The sequence below is a fragment of a genome, unplaced genomic scaffold (genome assembly GCF_019419815.1).
Source record: "Pyrus x bretschneideri cultivar Hongxiangsu unplaced genomic scaffold, Pyrus_bretschneideri_v1 Contig4, whole genome shotgun sequence".
Lineage (NCBI taxonomy): Eukaryota > Viridiplantae > Streptophyta > Magnoliopsida > Rosales > Rosaceae > Pyrus > Pyrus x bretschneideri.
Genome location: NW_025999723.1, coordinates 507,415 through 524,646, shown reverse-complemented (window position 1 = coordinate 524,646; position 17,232 = coordinate 507,415). Strand labels below are relative to the sequence as shown.

General features: G+C 36.4%; 2 pseudogenes; both read left to right on the top strand.

The window, feature by feature from the left end:
• Positions 1-4,442: 4,442 nt before the first annotated feature.
• LOC103951569 lies at positions 4,443-8,953 on the top strand (annotated as a pseudogene).
• Positions 8,954-15,464: 6,511 nt separating this feature from the next.
• LOC125468946 lies at positions 15,465-16,291 on the top strand (annotated as a pseudogene).
• Positions 16,292-17,232: the final 941 nt, after the last annotated feature.

The window sequence follows — 17,232 nt, the reverse complement described above, 5'->3', positions numbered from 1 at the left end:
GGTGACAAGTAATGTTGGAGATGATGACGGTGGTGGTAGGGTTGGTGGATGGTGGTGGTGGTAGTATGATGATGACAATGATAAAAGTTGGAGGATCCAAAACTTCAAAATTACCCTTTAACCGTAAAAAAAAAGCTTGTTTTTCTCTATGAGAGCGTCTTATGATTTTTTTCCACGATAGAACATAAGAGCAATATTACATAATGATTAGGGTTTGATTATTGAGAATGAGTTTATTGATAATTTTTTTTATTATTAATTTTATTTTATCCTTGATGGTAATTATGCAATATGATAATAAAGATATTTCATGTTTAAAATTAAGCTGAGTATAGAGAAGTTATACGAGTTCATACTAAATTTTCCTTCATAGATCTATTAGCCAGGATGACACATACCATGACAATGACATCATCTCAATTAGTATATGCTATCTACCTTATTAAGCTTCACGAAAATATATGGTTCTTTATATACTATCTACCTTTTTGAGCTTTACGAACATATATGATGCTTGATAAGAACTTATATAAACGTATTTATCATGACATTTTATTTTTGTTATATAATGTTATGTGTAAAATTTTTAAGATGTTTTACATTATTGAATTGAAATATCACAATAACGATAAACGCGTTCTACGCAAATTACTCTTTTATAAATATCAGGTGTATTTGTCCAATGCCATTTCAGCCTCCTTGTTTCATTTCACAATTGCTTGAATTACATAACTTGTTTTGCCGGATCAATAACTATGGACAAAAAGTTTGAACTTAAATCTTTTCAAACACCAGAAATTAAGAGAAATAAATAAAGAAGGAACACCTTATTGTAAATTATGCTCTATCACCAACTACAAGGACTTCAGAGGAGCAATTCACTATTTTTTCCCAATTCTCCCTTGTCATGTTGGATTGAAGAGTTTTACTTCTTCTTGTATTTCTTCGTACTTTACTAGGTAATCCTTATGCTCGAAGTGATGTATACAGATCCAACCTACCACTCCAAATCCAACCGAACAATATATCATAGTCGAACTTATAACCCATTAAGTATGGCATGTATTGAAGAAGGAGGTGTTGGTTGATCTTCTTCCTGAACTTGTAAAGAGCTATCAATTTTTTATTGCCGATTACTTCCTTAAACTTTTAGAATTGGCCAATTTACCCCCTAAGTTTTAACTTTAGCCGATTACCCCATGAACTTTTATAATTGAAAAATTTCCCCTAAATTTTAAAATTCAAACAAAAAGTGTGCGGAGTGAACTAGCGGAAGAGAAGAAGAAGAAGAAAAAATCAATTATGTTGTCTACATTAGGGATAAAAATATCTTTTTGCAATTATAAAATTAAAGTTCAGAGGAAAAATTGGTCAATTATAAAAGTTTAGGGGGAGTAATTGGCTAATTTTAGTTTATAAAGAAATTGACAGCTTCATACAAATTCGAAAGAAAAATCAACAAATATCTCTCGAAGCAAAACTGCACTTTTTGATAAGAAAGTTTGGATTTGTAAGTAATCATTAAATTTGTTCATATTTCTTTAAAAGATTAGTCTAAAAATTAAGAGTAATACTAGATAGACTAAATGATGTGTTACTAATAAAAAATAAACACGTTAAGGGTAATGGTAGGAAGACTAAATTTGTAGACAAAATTTTGTAAACTAAATTACTCAAGCGTTGGTAAATGTGCTCATTCCTAATGGTGATACATCATTTAGTTTGTAAATTTTCTTTATAAATTTAGTCTCCCTAACATTACCCACATGTTAATTAACACTTAAATGATAATTCAATCATTAACTTCTATGTCATTTAATTTACCAAATTTAATTTGAATATTTAGTCTCCCTAACATTACCCAAAAATTAATTTACCTAGATTATCCTTTACTAACGTGGCTTTTTTTGTTCACATTACTTTTGGCCAATTTGGTCGTTCGGGACGGACATGATTGGAAGTTGATCATTCTAGTCCGAGTTTTAGAGTTCTGAATGATTCTTTGGTGAAGCTGTTTAATTTGAGTGGGTGTGTTTATGTTTAAATTTTGAGATTTATATTTATAATTTAACAGATTTAGAAATTTAATGGTAATAAAGTGCTGAATATTATCGTCATTTTAAGGTGATTGAGCTAAAATACTTTGCAGTATGATTAGTTCCGTTTTAACGGAAGGCAGAAGACTCGAGAGGACGATGCCTAACTTTTTGACTATTTAGAGTGATTGGGATATAAACAGTCGACATATATTTCTTTCTTTGATCTTCAGGTAGGATAATAAATAGACGACATATGCGTCGTACTCGAACAAGATACGTAACAATGGATTGGTGATGACTGTTCACCTATTTTAGGATTGCTACATAACCAAAATGAGTGGAAAGCTGGTACCACTTCACCAACCACACCAGTGTTTCACTATGAAAAAGTTTCTTTCTTATAATATTTTTCGAATGTTCTAAAAATTCTCATTGCCTCATATGCCGCTTGATGTTAAGCGGTTAGTCATCATCCTCCATTAATCTCAAAGAGTTTAAAAATTAAGAAATTGCATTTAGATCTGCCAATGCGCTCGTCTAGCCCACCCAGACGCTTGTCTGACTAGCGTTTAACGCTTTTTAGAACTTTAACTCTATGTTTTAACTATTCTATTCTTACATAATTTAACTTGTTTTGCCGGATCAACTAAGAGAAATCTTTTCAAACACCATCTAAATAATGAATAAATAAACAATAACAAGGACTCCATCACCTGCTACAAGGGCACCATTACATAATTCGTTGTCAAGTTGTATTCGGCAGAGAGACTTTTCTTAGTTCGTTCGCCATTGGTTTGAAAGGTTGACATTTTGTTGTATTCCTTCTTACTTTAATAGGTAATGCAAGTGGTGACGTACACAGAGAACAATATATTAGTCGAACCATGTGAAATGCGTTTGTGTTAATTTAAACCATGGAGTATAACCTTGTATTGAAGAAAAACTGCACTTTTTTTTTTTATAAGAAATTTTGGATTTGTAAATTATCAATAAATTTGTTTATATTTCTTTTTAAAAACGATATTACGAGGGATAAAATCACACATTTCTCTTATTAATGAATGCTAAAAGAACTCTGAGCATTAAGACTCTTGTGAACTTGTTGACCCTAAAAATTACAAAGCCTATGTGGTGCGCAGGTCGAGTAACTAATGAGCCAACTACGTCATTCGGTTGATATGGGGCGTGCCAACTCGTCGGCTGAGCCTGGCCGAGGAGTACGATTTGTTGATGTTGTGTTGAACGCGTTGCTGACTTCTTGATCTTGCAATTGCGGCTGAGGAAGGAACAAGTCTCGGCCTTTGAATTCTCGAGTTTGAAGACAAAGCTGCTAGTTCTTTGAAGTTCACGAACCGTCGGCGTCGGATTCGATCACAGTGATTATATTTATAAGAGTATAAGCATGTCGAATCAACACCAGGCTATATGGACACAAGTACTCAAAGGAGATATATGTATTGATGGTAAATGTGGTTCGGCCGTTAGAATGCTGAACTCTAAAACTCATTTGTAAGTATCCAATCATAAAATCACTCGGCGTTCAATGAGCCGAATGTCGTAACTTGTAACACCTTACTTCGCCAAGAAGGCTAATAAGATGACCTCTGCCAATAAGGATTCGGAAACCCTTCTCGACTGAGACTTGGATAGATAACCAGTCGGCCTCGACGCAGTGCTGTTTATCCAAACTGAAGATGCTCCTCGGTCGGCTGATTCTGCGGCAACAATGTTGTTTATCCAAACTGAAGATGTTTGCCGGTTGCCTTCACAGTGCTATTTTATCCAAATTGAAGATGTGTCGGCGGAAAAAGAAAATAAAAAAAATCTTAAGATGTTTGACAGGTTTACGCAGGGTAATTGTGTGTTGAATTAGAGAGGCTTGAATGATGCACTTTGCTCTCTATTTATAGCAACAAGTCCTCCTTAAGATCCAGTTGAAACCATATTCGGATTAGGACTTCTTATTCTGTTCCAACTTTATCTCGACCAATCCTACTCCTATTAGGACTTTGAACTCACCCCCTTTTTGAGGCCGTATTCATTGCCGGTCGAGAATCCATATTGCACTAGGGCCCTTTATCGTATTGGGATTTCTTCGACCCATCCACTCATCTAAACTACTCTTTCTGACAATAGAACTCGACCACCTTTACTGAACGGCCCAGGATCATCAAGCAACCCATATTATATTTGGAAAAGCTTTGGACTGAACATAGACCTACACTCAGCCCAATAGTATTATTTTGGGCCCAAACAGAACTCTCGACAATTTAAAATCAATTTTCGTAACAACATTACAAAACATTGAAACCACCTTAATGGTGGTAGGTGAGCAAACAAATCCCTATATATTGCCAGTTAGTACACCCATTATTACACCCATCTATTCCACTCTCAGTCCTCCTCTCGCTCTCTCTCTCTCTCTCTCTCTCTCCCCCCACCAACACCAAATCCAACAAATGCGTTCGACCAGAGAGACTCAGATGACTCCAACCCAAGTCTCCGACGAAGAAACCAACCTCTTCGCCATGCAGCTACCCTCCGCCTCCGTTCCCCCCATGGTGCTCAAGGCAGCCCTCGAGCTCGACCTCCTCGAGATCATGGCGAAAGCCGGGCCTGGCGCTTTCGTTTCTCCGGAGGACTTAGCTTCGCAGCTGCCGACCAGGAACCCTGACGCCCCCGTCATTCTGGACCGCAAGCTGCGCCTCCTGGCCAGCTACTCCATCCTCACTTACTCCCTCCGCACGCTACCCGATGGCAAAGTAGAGCGGCTGTACGGCCTCGGCCTCGTCTGCAAGTTATTGACAAAGAACGAAGATGGTTTGTCCATTGCTCCTCACTTACTCCTGACTCAGGACAAGGTCCTTGTTGAGACCTGGTAATTACCATTATTCTTCTTAGTTTATCATCTTAATTTGATCGTTAACAAACATTAATTAATGGGTTTTAAATAGGTTGATTAGAATAAAATCATAAAAATGTTACTAACTGCGAGTTGTGGCTTGAATATGTGATTGTTTACTATTTTTCCTATTGTGTTCTTCTTTGTTCATATTACTTTTGGCCGATTTAGTGGTTGGGGACGGATCGACATGATTAGAAATTTATCACACCACAGTGTTTCAATTTCAAACCTTTCTTTCTTATTAATCTTTTTCCTTTGTAGAACTCTACGTTTTAATTATTTTATTTTTCCATAGGTGCGGTAGATTAAGTTAAATAATTTCTGTTACAAGGAAATAAAATACTAATTGATAAAACAAAAATAAAATAAAATAAAAAAGATTTCACGTCATGTTGAATCCTCTCCATCTGCAAAACCTAGTCTCTAAACAAAGCAAATCCAATTACATAAAACATAATAACTTTTCACATCCAATTTCCTCTAATCTTTTATCAATAATATTCAAATTGAAATTGGATGGTTTGGAAAATTGGGATCCTCTTCTTATTGAACGTATAAACCCCTTTTTATATGAAAATTTTCGATGGTAGTGAAAATTTTGAAACAGCTCCATCTCCCTTTTTTATACGTTAAAAGAAAAAAAACAAAAATCTCAGGAGGAGAGAAGGGAGTAAACGATCAAGAGAGAGAGATGGACAGACGAAGGCTGTGGAGGAGAGAAAGGGTAGGGGAAGAAGATGAAAGGTTTAACGTAATTTATTTATTTATTTAATCACTTTGCAGAATTATTGTGTTTCAGTGCAAAGATTATTTAAGTTGATAGTTTAATCTATCATAAGATTAATATGAGAGCTCATATACAAAAAGACCTCACAAATCCTCAAAATGAAGACCTTAGGAAAGCAGCTATGTATATGTCACACTCACAGCCATAACTGCTCTGCTAAGGTCCTCATTTTGAGGACATGTGAGGTTCTTTTTAATATGAGACATCAGATTAATCTGACAGTACATTAAGCTATCAACTTAAATAATCTATCACAGTGAAACAAAATCCTAACTGATCAAACAAAAAAAAAAAAAAAAGAGGATAGAAGAAGGTTTCATGTCATGTCGAATCTTTTCCATCTAGAAAATCTAATCTCCTCATCAAATATCTAAAAGTTAATCCAGTTGTATAAACCCTAATGATTGTTCACATCAATTCAATTCTATCTTTTATCAATAATATCCAAACTCAGTTAGTTACAAAACCTCAAAATTGGGTTTCCCTTCTTCTTGAACGTGTGAACCCTATTTTTACATTTTCCAAAGGTGGTGAAAATTTTGAAATAGGTCATTCTCCCTTTTTTCATATGTGAAAAGCAAAAAAAAAAAAAAAAACTCATGAGGAGAGAAGGGGAGTGAACGATCGGGAGAGAGATGGAGAAATGAAGGGGATGTGGGGGAGATAGACAATTGGAAAAGAAGAAGGAAGGTTTCACGTGAGAAATTTTTTTAATTTAATCAGTTTGCAAAATTATTTTGTGTCGGTGTAATAGGAATTATTAAGTTGATAGCTTAACCTACCCATAAGATTAATTTGAAAGTTTATATGAAAACAAAACCGCACAGGTCCTCAAAATAAGGACCTTAAGAGAGCAGTATCCATGACGGGTATGCTTGTTTTGGGCTTGTGCAGGTACCACTTTAAAGATGATGTTCTTGAAGGAGGAATTGCATTCAACAAGGCCTATGGAATGACTACTTTTGAGTACCATGGCACTGACCCTAGATTCAACAAGGTTTTTAACAGGGCAATGGCTGACCACTCTAGCATTGCCATGAAGAAACTTCTTAAGACCTACTTGGTTTTGAGGGCCTCACATCTGTCGTTGATGTTGGTGATGGCATCGGTAGTGTTATTCACATGATTGTCTCTAAGTACCCCTCAATTAAGGACATTAACTTTGACTTGCCTCATGTCATCAAAGATGCTCCCCAATATCCTGGTATGTTCCTCGTTTCTGATAATGTTTGTTGTTAGTTACTGTTTGGGCATGAATAACAACTTGGGCTGAGATGAGTTGACCTAATGATCATGGTTCTCAGCCTAGTCAAATCTTTCAAGTTAGTGGGATTTTAGGCCACGAGTAGGATTAGTTTGACTGAGTCCTCATGGAGTTAGGACTATGAAAAGTTTAAGTATAGGGGTGACTTGGTCGAGTCTTGCACAAACTGAAATTACAAAGATCAGTATAAACTATGGATAAATATGAATTATTCCAAGGATCCGAATGCCTACGCAACCATATAAACATGAATGAATCTCACCATGGGACTAGGTTTAGAGTTCTGATGAGTGTGAGAGGCCGAGATTAAATAGAGACAAACTTTTGGCTAAGAAGGCAAAAAGGGAATATTCAAGCAAATATTAAGCAAACATAATCCCATTAGGACTCTGCCTCGGCATACTTGTTTATCATGAAAGCTTTGCGTATAAATAGAAGAGGCTCTTCAACATTGAAAGCTCATTCAACTGAACAAACAGCGTAAACGCTTTACATGAAAAACCTTGCTCTACGCGAAACCCTTCTCACACCACGGAGAAGAACACTAACTGTCCTAACCCAGTGGAGCAGTGGAACCAAACAATTTAGGAGCACTTTCAGTTTGGATAAGTGAACAACATTGTTGTTCGTTGGTATTCAAGTCTTGGCGGGTGAAGAGTTTGCAATTCTTTCACCTAAATAGGTCATCTCAATAGCTCAGTAAAATGAGGTGTTACCTAATTACCATTTATTCAGCACAGTGAAAGTCGAACCAGTTATTGAACCTCGCAGTGATCTAGTAAATTTGTCTTCAGGTTCTAGAACCCAAGGTCGAGATGTGTTCGTTCCTATGCCCAAATCGTTCAGGTGTAGAACTTAGCAGTGCATTCCCCACTACCACCACATCAATTATACTTGCCTGACCAAGTTCGGTTGTGAATTGGCACACCCACATTCGTTATTCTTAAGTTAGCTCATAATCATTTGGCATGCGCACCAAGTAGACATTGTAATTTCTAGTGTCAACAGTTACTTAAAAGCATTCCCCTTTACACTCGATCTCTCTGAAGTATGATTTCTCTTCCTCTAATATTTGCTTATATAAAAACAAATCATGGTTGTACTATTTATCATTTTCCCTAATGAATATGAGGTCTATGAATGTTGGATATAGGTGTGGAGCATGTTGGAGGAGACATGTTTGTAAGTGTTCCAAAGGGAGATGCAATTGTCATGAAAGTGAGTTATTATTTATCCAAAAGAGAGTCAATGACTATGTTGTAGTGCTAATATCAATTTTTTTAGCTTAGTTGCTTAATATTATTTGGAACGAATATCATATCGTGTATGCAATCTTATAGCTATGTCACGATTGGAGTGACGAGCATTGCTTGAAACTTTTGAAGAACTGCTACGCTGCGCACCCTGACAATGGGAAGATGATTCTTGTTGAGATCATTATTCCGGCATCTCGAAACAGCAGCCTTGCCACCAAGTTAGCTAACCATATCGACGTGATCATGTTAGCTAACAACCCCGGCGGAAAAGAGAGGACGGAGGATGAGTTTGAGGCCTTGGCTAAGGGATCTGGATTCCAAGGCTTCCGCGTCATGTGCTCCGCTTTCCACAGCAATGTCATTGAATTTCTTAAGAAGAATTTGATATAACCTTGGCTATGGTATGCTGCCATATGCATCCATATTGCTTTGGTTTTTGATATAGTGATCGCATGCGGATTTTTCACCATAAGTAGACTTTCATGTATTCCACAAAAAGTAGTAAGAAAGTGTAGTAAGAAAAGGATTTTATGTTGCTTATATGTCATAAATTTGGATTCATACTTATGCAATGAGGTCTAACACCACAAAAATCTGGTGTACAACGGGCAGATCAAGTGTTTGTGCTGCCACAAGCACAAAATCAGGACCTCATGGATTTTCTTGACACTCAAACTTACCTGTCAACAGAATTCGGCACAACCGCTCATGCACAAGAACACTTCTAAAACAGAGAAAATTGGAAAGAAAGGAATCATAAAATGACATTTATATTATTTTTATGACATACCTGTACAATTATTATTCAAAATGTTCATTCAAACTAGTATTATGATCAACAAAGTAAATCAACCAAATTACAGAAGCATTCATACCGCCATGAGGAGCCCTAATCAGATAGGCAATAAATAAATAAAGTAAATAGTTATACGCACAAAATTGACCCCATTGTTATATATTCTCTTACACATGCATGTTCCACGCACACTTGTAGAGTCCACTCCTATTTTAAAGTGCAACAACACTGAGCAATGTGATTAGTTTTGTGCGTATAAATAACGTTATTTAATAAACAAACACACACACACACATATATATTTGATGAGGCTGGGGCTGCTGCTGGAACTTGAAAAGGTCCAAACAATGGTCTTTCTCCAAGTCCCGAGTCCAAAACTTTTTATAATACTCAGCATAAGTGTAGCCCCTATATATGGCTGCAGATCCCTTCCTTAGAGAGCTTTTGCTGGGCTTATTAGAGCATCGTCTTGTGTGCAGAGGAATAAAGTTACTGAGAGCCTTGCTTTCTCAGTATTGGTAACGGCTCGATGCCACACACTCTTGTAAATACCATTACATAGGGCCTACACCAACCAATAATTTTCATTTCACAATTACATGCACAAATTAACAATTTGAGGTTCTGTTTATACACAACTTTTGATTTCACAATGATTACATAGAATTCGAGTTTGAATACACAATCTAATACTTATAACCTAAAATCAAAGATCTAACGTGCAATTTTTTACCTAAGTAATCAACTCTCTCAACATATAGGATTAAAGTTAATAAAATTGATGGCCAGTGAGATTTCTTCAAAACATTCCATCTTATAAAAAAAAACAGACGGCATACATAGAATTCTTTTGTATTATACGAGGTCTATGGATGTTTGACATAGGTGTGGATCATGTTGGAGGAGACATGTTTGTAAGTGTTCCAAAGGGAGATGCAATTTTCATGAAGGTGAGTTATTATTTATCAAAAAGAGAGTCAATGACTATTTTGTAGCAATATCAGATTCTTATTGAAGAAAGTTGAGGTTTTACCATAAAATCAATTGGTAATATAGGGAGTAGCCCAACCTCTTATAAGCCTGTGTAAAGTCCCTCCTCCCATCAATGTGATACTTCTTCTTAACACTGCCCCTCACGTGTGGACAACCTGCTCTGATATCCTTAAGAAAGTTGAGATTCCACCATAATAATATAGGGAGTAATCCAACCTCTTATAAGTCGGTGTAAGGTCTCTCCTCCCATCAATGTGGGACTCATTCTCAACACCTGTAAGAGCTTAGTTTCTTAATATATTTGAAACTAATATCAAACTGACGAGCATTATTTGAAATTTTGAAGAACTGCTATACCGCGCTCCCCGACAATGGGAAGGTGATTCTTCCTGAATGTGCAGTCTTCCAGTAGCTCCGGACAGCAGCCTTGCCATCAAGGTAGTTGTCCATATCGACGTGATCATGTTAGCTCACAACCCTGGCGGAAAAGAGAGTACGGGGGAGTTTGAGGCCTTGGCTAAGGAGTCTGGATACCAAGGCTTCCGCGTCATTCGCTCCGCTTTCAACACCTATGTCGTTGAGTTTCTTAAGAAGAATTGAGTATAACTTTGCCAGTGGTATGCTGCCATCTGCATCCATATTGTTTGGTTTCTGATATGGTGATAGCATCTGGATTTTTCACCGTAAGTAGATTTTCATATGTTACCAAAAAATAGTAATAATAAAGTGGTTTTATGTTGCTTGTATGTCATAAATTTGGATTCATACCCATCCAATGGGGTCTAAAACATGAGAAAATCTGGTGTACGACAGACTGATCATGTGTAAGTGCTCCAACGAACCCAAAATCAGGACCTTATGTATTTCTCATCACCCAAGCTTACCTGTCAATAGAGTTTGACATACGATCGCTCATACACAAGCTCTCCTAAAACAGAAAAATTGGCAAAAAAAGAATAATAAAATGACATTCATATTATTTTCATGACGTTGCTGTGAAATTATTATTTGTGATATTCATTCAAACTGGTCCTATGATCAAGATATTAAATAAACCAAATTACAGAAGCCTTCCTACCTGCCACAAGGAGTCATAATCAGATAGGCAATAAATAAATAACAAGTACTGGTATCTGGAAGCACATAATTGGCCAAATTGTTAAAGATTATCTAAAACATGCATGATCCAGGTACAATTGTAGAGTCCTCCTCAATTTTATGGTAAGTCAACGTTTACTTTTGTGCGTCTAAATAATATTATTGAATAAATAAACCTATAAATATATGTATGTATGTATGTGTGTGTGTGTGAGAGAGAGAGAGAGATGAGGTTAGTGCTGCTGCTGGGTCTTGAAATATTATTAAAATTATTTTTAATAAGGTGGGGTGTAGGTGTAGCCTCAATATATGGCTACATATCCTTTCTCTGTAAGAGTTATTGCTGGGCTTATCTGAGCATCGTCTTCAGGGCAGAAGAATGAAGCTACTTAAAGCCTTGCGTTATCAATATGGGTAACGGCTCGATGCCACACACTTTGTAAATCCCATTACTTAGGGCCTGCATCAACCAATAATTTGGAATTTACTGTTAGACTGTAAGCACAACATTTTTTTCTTTTTGAAAGAACTTATGTTTTGAAAAAATCTCACTCACTCACGGTCAATTTAATTTACATTTTGATCTCATTTATGGAAATGGTGGATATTCATATAAAGAATCAACTTTTACGGTTTCAATTTTAGGGTATAACTAGAAAGTTTGCTCGCACGTTGCTGCGGGAGTGTCAAATATATTGCAAGTATTGTATATAAATGTTACATAAGGGAACAAATATGTTGCAAGAATTGTGTGTAGAATTTATAAAACATGTACTAGGTATTTGCATAAAATATATAGTTGTTACTTGTTCAAATTATAACAACTTGTACAAACATGAGTTTGAAATTCACTTGCCTTAACTTCTCCACACTTTACACACAGAGACCCTTATCTTTTTTGGTGGTTTAAAAGCTTGCAAATCACGGGAGGTTGTCCATTATGTTACAAAGATGCAGAACGAAAATATATATTTTATCAATTTTCGAGAGCATAAATGGACATATTAAATTGTATGTAAAGAATGTAAAGCAAAATATCAAATAGCAAAAGAAATCTCAACATAACTCTACCACAACAATAAGAAATCTCAAATAGAAAAAATCTACCAACTACCATATGGATGATTTTTAAAATGAATAAAAGACTACCATATTATGGAGAGCTTATACCTTTCACTTGTTTATTGTTCTTATGAGTTGCAAAACACAACCAACAAAAGAAAATCAAACAAACATCAAAAGAAAGGTCATGCCTGATAAGAAGGTTTCATTTATAATTATTTCTATTTCTACATAAATACTAATAAATTAAGCCCCCAATGACCTACATAAACATTTGCAGGGCCCTCTTTTCCATCGATGGAAATGATTGAAACAGATTCGACCCATGTCTTAATGACATCAATTATGTGTTGAACTACCTAAATCAACTCAAATCACTGAAGAAAGGTAGTCATTAGCGTTCAAGCAAGTGAAGCAAAAAAGAAAAGGTAGGGCATATGAACATTGTGATTTTGTACCATCACCTGGACAATCTTGCCAACATAAGGGCAGAAGACATAAATGAATGAACTCAATTCCAATACGCTAAATGTTTAAGGTATATACATCATGAAAGTCTTATGAATAACCAAATTATCTGAAGTTCAAGATATTGGATTAGCTACATACAGATTTGGAGACAAAAGCAACAGATCCAGGCGTGTATAGCTTGTAGTGAATAATGTTATCAATTGTTCCAGCAGTGTCACCAATCTTAAAAGCTCCAGCTTGAATTCCTCCAACAGTAGCTGGGCCAATGACAACCTGCCAAAGATACGATAATTAAAGTTAGCATCGCCATTTCCTTTTCCTGGATTAGTGAAATTAAGATGACTTTGCATCAATCATGTAACCTTGTTGTTTGCCCGTGCATATGCGATCAATTGCTTAGTGTCTGACTCAGGTACACCTTTAGCGATGATTGCCACAACTTTAATGGTTGGTTGCTTGATAGTAGCCATGGAAGAAGCGATAGCACTCCAGATATGTCAACATATATTCATCATTAGGTACAACCATATAAGTTTCGCACTCCAAAACACTACTCATAGAATAATCACTGACCTTTTGTATGAACCAAAGTTGATTAAGACATCAGCAGTAAGATGTGCGACGCATGATGGTTCAATGCTGCAACAGTTATTAACCAAAGGTCAGACAATCTCAAAACAACAGATCAAGAATGGTAATCTGACTAATAACATGATTTGAATATATTGGATATGGAAAATTAAGATTAACTAAGCATACATGCATATACATAACTATACAAAAGATGGCTTGTAGCCACGAAAGACAAAATCTAGGAAGAGGATGAGAGAATGACGACTTACTTTGAGTGCACTGGTATGGCGATTTCCTCTTGACCGAAAAATAGCTTCTGAAATCCCTCAGAACCGGGGTTAGTGATTCCAGCCTCTCTCTCCCTATTACAAACCTCAGTTATTACATTTCCATCTTTTTCAAAAAAGAAAAACTATAAGTAAGATCAAGTTCGAAGTCAAAATTAGGAAATGATACACACCGCAAAGGAAGTCAAAATCGAGTTAGCAGCACCTGATATATCTTTCCAGTGGTAATGTTGTTATCCCTAGTAAGAGTCACATCTAGGAAGCGTTCATAGTTGCCCAAGTCCAAATCAACCTACAATTACAATTAAAGTTTAAACAAACTCAGCAACATAAAGTATAAAGATAAGACTAACACTCAACATGATACCAAGATAGAATTCAAAAATAAATTAAAGATATGATTAAAATTATTTGTTCTAATCGAACATATTTTCTAGTTTTCTTATCCAATTATACAATTGCAGTTCCTAAAACAAAAAATAATCAAAAAATAATTTGCAAAAAGAAAATTAGAAAATTCGAACTTGATAACAGTCTACCTTAAGAAACACCATGACCGAGTAACAACAACAACAACATTGAGACATAATTTGGTGAATATTTATGGCGGACAAATTTAACAACTCTAGTACTGTTAACAAAGCTTCAACCATTACAACAAAGATCAAATCAATATATACCTGCATATCCTAAGTCCGAATTGTACCTTCATGCCCTGCAATGTCTTGGTAAGTGACTCCTGCTTAAATTCCAAACAAAACAAAATCTGTAATTTCAGTTTCCAACACACTTAACTTTTACAACACACAAAAAAATCAAAACTCTCATCATTAGAAAACCAAAAGGAAAACTTGAAATTATATACCTGAAGCACAAATGGTTTGCAAACGCATATACAAAATTTCCAAAAAACAAAGACAAACGTTTCCTGAAATGAAAAGAAAAGCAAATCATAGAGCCAGACCAAGAATCCGAACACAGAAATAAAACCCCCAAAGTTATGAAAACAAAATTTAAATGCAAAGACACATCAGCAAACGGAAGACCACCCCAAAATAATTTAAATTTTGTTCGATAAAAAGTCCAAAAGAAAAAGTAGATTTTATATACACACCTTGAACACAAGGGGCTTGCAAAGTTGCACATGAAAACCCCAAAGTTGGGACATGAGCGTTTCCTGGAACCCAAAAAAAACACATATCAAACCCCCAAAATGAAATGAAAAAAAAAAACAAAAAAAAGAAAATTTAAAGACAAAATCTGCAAATTGAAAACCACCGAAAAAAAAAATTAAATCAAATACCTTGGAAAATACGCAAAATAAACTAGAACAACACTGGCATGGAAGAGAAAAAAAGCTAGGTTCAAAAATAAGCAGAAGGTGAGAATGGAGAGTAGGGGTGGACACTTGAACCCGAAAACCGAATTTGTTTTGATTGTATGGTGTTAACTAAGGAAAACAACGACAACCAAAAACTTTTAGGGTAAAGTTAAAAAAATTACCTCAACTATTGGTCTCACGACACTTTCATACCTCATCTTTTTAAAATGACAATGTCATACCTCATCTTACGAATTTGTGCCAATGTCATACATCCGTCAGTTTTTCTGTTAATTTCTCAGTTAAATGCTGACGTGGCTAGAGACGGGATCCACTCACTAATCCAACTAGATTAAAAAATAATTAAATATATTTTTAATAATTAAATATTAAAAAATTAAAAATAAAATTATTTTTTTAATATTTTAAATTGTGTTATCCACCTCACTCTCTCTCTCGCCTTTCTCTATTCTTTGCATCCCTAAAATCCCAAAGCCAAGAAACGCTTCCCACCCGTCCCCCCTAACCTTCCTTTACCACCCTCTCTCTCTCTTTCATCTCTGTCTCATCTCTCTCTCTCTCGCCTATCTTTTCTCTCTCCCTAGGTAACCCTTCCCCACCTCCATCGCCACCACCAAACAACCCATTTTCTCCACTCCCAATCCCATTCCCAAACTCCAATCCCTATCTTCCTCTCACCATGACTCTTCCCACTGTTTTCCGCCATCGAAGAAAACCCCCCACTTCCCAATCATCTCCACCGCCAAAACCACTGTCTCCCTCAACTTCCACCAACCACCGACACCCCCACTTCGACTTCCAAGAAAAAGTCCTCTACCTCGATTCCATTGGCCTCGACTTCTCCCTAATTAACCACCACCCTCCCATCATTTCCTTCTCTCTCTCCCACATCAAACCCATCGTCCACTTCCTCCTTACCTCCATCGACTTCACCTCCCCAGAATTCCGCCGCCTGATCGGCATGTGCCTCGAAATCCTCTCCTCCCGCATTGTCGAAATCATCCCACTCCTTGTTTTCCTTCTCCTCGAAGCCCACGTCAATGGCTCCGATCTCCGCCTTGTCATCAATCACCGCCCCAGACTCCTCGCCTACAACATCAAAACTTGCCTTCGCCCCACCCTCTACTTCTTATAGAGCATCAACATTTCCCAAGTTAACAAACACACCTCCCCTCATCTCCTGCAGCATGGAAGACAAGCTCTTGCCCCGAATCGACTACCTAGAAAAAATCGGCTTGTCCTGCCGCAATGCAATGTCAATGTTCTGGCGGTTCCCGCAACTGTTTTGCTACAAAAAAAAAAGGGGAAGAAATGGAGGTTTGATGGGATTTTGGGTTTTGATATTTGTAATAGGATTCTGGGTTTTGAGATTTTGGGGATGCAGGTTGCCCAGAGAAAGAGAGAAGAGAGAGAGGTGATAGAGGGTGGTGGAGGAAAGTTGGGGGAGACGGGTGGGAAGGGTTTCTGGGCTTTGGAATTTTGAGGATGCAGAGAAGAGAGAGAGGTGAAAGAGAAAGGAGAGAGGTGAATCCCACAATTTAATATGAAAATATATTTTTTAATTTTAATTTTTAATATTTAATTATTTTTTAATCCAGTTGGATTAGTGAGTGGGCCCCGCCTCTAGCCACGTCAGAACTTAATAGAAAAACTGACGGAGGTATGACATTGGCACAAATTCGTAAGATGAGGTATGACATTGCCATTTTAAAAAGATGAGGTATGAAAGTGTTGTGAGACCAATAGTTGAGGTAGTTTTTTTGTACTTTACCCTTTTTAACATGGCATAATTCGGTTTTCTTTGAAACAATTTCTAAAAAGGGGATATGTTTGATAATACACGGATTAGTAGTTTGTTGATTAAGTACGTAGCAGTTGAGCAGGCATCAAACCAGAATTTATTACGCATAGACGACTGAGAAAGCATAACAACTGTCGTTTCAACAATGTGTTGGTGTTTGTGTTCAGCCAAACCATTTTGTTCAGGGTGTTTAGGGCACAAAAATCATTGTAAAATACCATGAGTTGCAAGAAAATGTTGGAAAGCATGACTTTTATATTCTTCACCTTCATCACATTGAAGTGTTTTAATTGTGCAATTAAGCATGTTTTCAACTTTTGCTTTAAACTGTACAAATATTTGAAAAACTTCAGATTTGTGTTTCAATGGAAAAATCCAGGAATATCGCAAAAAGTCATCCATAAACAACAAATAATAATGAAAACCTTCATTATAATTAATTGGAGAACACCACGCATCAAAGTGCAAAAGTTGCAAAGGAAATTGAGACATGGAATCAGACATAGTGAAAGGTAGTTTAATACTTTTACCTAGAGGACAAGACTCGCAGAAACTTAC